The sequence below is a fragment of the Ovis canadensis genome, chromosome 7 (assembly GCF_042477335.2).
Source record: "Ovis canadensis isolate MfBH-ARS-UI-01 breed Bighorn chromosome 7, ARS-UI_OviCan_v2, whole genome shotgun sequence".
Lineage (NCBI taxonomy): Eukaryota > Metazoa > Chordata > Mammalia > Artiodactyla > Bovidae > Ovis > Ovis canadensis.
This window is the reverse complement of record NC_091251.1, coordinates 40911663-40914215: the sequence shown is the minus strand read 5'-3', so window position 1 is coordinate 40914215 and position 2553 is coordinate 40911663. Positions and strand designations below refer to the sequence as shown.

At 37.6% G+C, this 2553-nt stretch overlaps 1 pseudogene; it reads left to right on the top strand.

The window, feature by feature from the left end:
• Window positions 1-443: 443 nt before the first annotated feature.
• Window positions 444-2262, top strand: LOC138444156 (14-3-3 protein zeta/delta pseudogene; annotated as a pseudogene).
• The last annotated feature ends 291 nt before the right edge of the window (window positions 2263-2553 follow it).

The window sequence follows — 2553 nt, the reverse complement described above, 5'->3', positions numbered from 1 at the left end:
GTGAAGAATTTATTCACAGGGCAACAATGATGAAACAGACATAGAGAATAGACTTATGGACATGGAGGGAGGGGAGGCGAGGGTGAGATATATGGAAAGAGTAACATAGAAATTTACACTATCATGTGTAAAATAGATAGCCAATGGGAATTTGCTGTGTGGCTTAGGAAACTCAAACAGGGTCTCTGTGTCAACCTAGAGGGGTAGGATGGGGAGGTAGATGGGAGGGAGGTTCGAAAGGGAGGGGATATATGTATATCTATGGATGATTCATGTTGAGGTTTGACAGAAAACAACAAAGTTCTGTAAATCAATTATCCTTCAATAAAAAATAAATAAATTTTTAAAAAGGAAGGATAAAAGTAAAAAAACTGGCTAGGAAACAGATATTGGTTCCTTTATGTAAGGTATTTTTGCCTCTCAAAATGGTGAAACAGCAGAGACTGCTGAGCCCCATCCGTCCGTCGCCAACTACTTTGGACACAGAACATCCAGTCATGGATAAAAACGAGCTGGTACAGAAGGCCAAACTGGCTGAGCAGGCTGAGCGATATGACGACATGGCAGCCTGCATGAAGTCTGTAACTGAGCAAGGAGCTGAATTATCCAATGAGGAGAGGAGTCTTCTCTCAGTTGCTTATAAAAATGTTGTAGGAGCCCGTAGGTCATCTTGGAGGGTCGTCGCCAGTATTGAGCAAAAGACGGAAGGTGCTGAGAAAAAACAGCAGATGTCTCGAGAATACAGAGAGAAAATAGATACTGAGCTAAGAGATATCTGCAATGATGTACTGTCTCTTTTGGAAAAGTTTTTGATCCCCAGCGCTTCACAAGCAGAGGGCAAAGACTTCTATTTGAAAATGAAAGGAGACTGCTACCGCTACTTGGCTGAAGTTGTGGCTGGTGATGACAAGAAAGGGATTGTGGATCAGTCACAGCAAGCATACCAAGAAGCTTTTGAAATCAGCAAAAAGGAAATGCAACCAACACATCCTATCAGACTGGGTCTGGCCCTTAACTTCTCTGTGTTCTATTATGAGATTCTGAACTCCCCTGAGAAAGCCTGCTCTCTTGCCAAGACAGCATTTGATGAAGCCATTGCTGAACTTGATACATTAAGTGAAGAGTCATACAAAGACAGCACGCTAATAATGCAGTTACTGAGAGATAACTTGACATTGTGGACATCGGATACCTAAGGAGATGAAGCTGAAGCAGGAGAAGGAGGGGAAAATTAACCTGCCTTCTACCTTTTGTCTGCCTCATTCTAAAATTTACAGAGTAGACCATTTGTCATCCATGCTGTCCCACAAATAGTTTTTTGTTTACGATTTATGATAGGTTTATGTTACTTCTATTTGAATTTCTATATTTCCCATGTGGTTTTTATGTTTAATATTAGGGGAGTAGAGCCAGTTAACATTTAGGGAGTTATCTGTTTTCATCTTGAGGTGGCTAATATGGGGATGTGGGATTTTTATACAAGTTATACATGTTTGGCATAGTACTTTTGGCACATTGTGACTTCACGAGGGCCAGTGTTAAAACTGCTTCCATGTCTAAGCAAAGAAAATTGCCTGCATATTGGTATGTCCTGGTGGGGAGTAAAAGGGATAATTGGTTCCAATCACAGGTGTAGTTGCGGGTACTTTTTAGGTTTGGAGCATTTACAAAGCTGTAGTAGAAATGGATATCCCATGGATATTGCATGTTAAACCATGTGTTATCTGTGGAATACTGACTCAGTGTGCACACCGTTGACTGCAGCTACAGAAGTGTTGCTTTAGTTGTGACCCAATTTACTCTGGATAAGGGCAGAAATGGTTCACATTCCATTATTTGTAAAGTTACCTGCTGTTTGCTTTCATTATTTTTGCTACACTCATTTTATTTGTATTTAAATGTTTTAGGCAACCTAAGAACAAATGCACAAGCAAAGATGCAGTAAAAATGAATTGCTTGATATTCATTACTTCATGTGTATCAAGCACAGCAGTAAAACAAAAACCCATGTATTTAACTTTTTTTAGTTGTTTTTTTTTTTTTGCTTTTGTGATTTTTTTTTTTTTGCTTTTGTGATTTTTTTTTTTTTTTTTTTTTTGCCTAACATGCATGTGCTGTAAAAAACAGTTAACAGGGAAATAACTTGAGATGATGGTGAGCTTTGTTTAATGTCTTATGAGATTTTCATGAACAATCCAAGCATAATTGTTAAGAACACATGTATTAAGTTCATGTAAGTGGAATAAAAGTTTTATGAATGGACTTTTCAAAAAAAAAAAAGGTGAAACAAAGTACCTTGGTAAAGGTTCAATATTTTCTTTTTCTAATGTGTTCATCACCCTACTTCTTGTTCTAGAATGTTTTTAAACACTAACCACTATTATCCCCTCCTTCCTACTCTTTCCTTTAATATTTTACCATTTTCTTTAGGTGAGAATTTCAAGATCCATATAGTCTAAATATTGGAGCAACTGGATTAAGATTACTTTTTCCAGAACAAGAATACCAATTCTATGTGGTAAGACAAATCATCAAAAATTGACAGTGACCCAA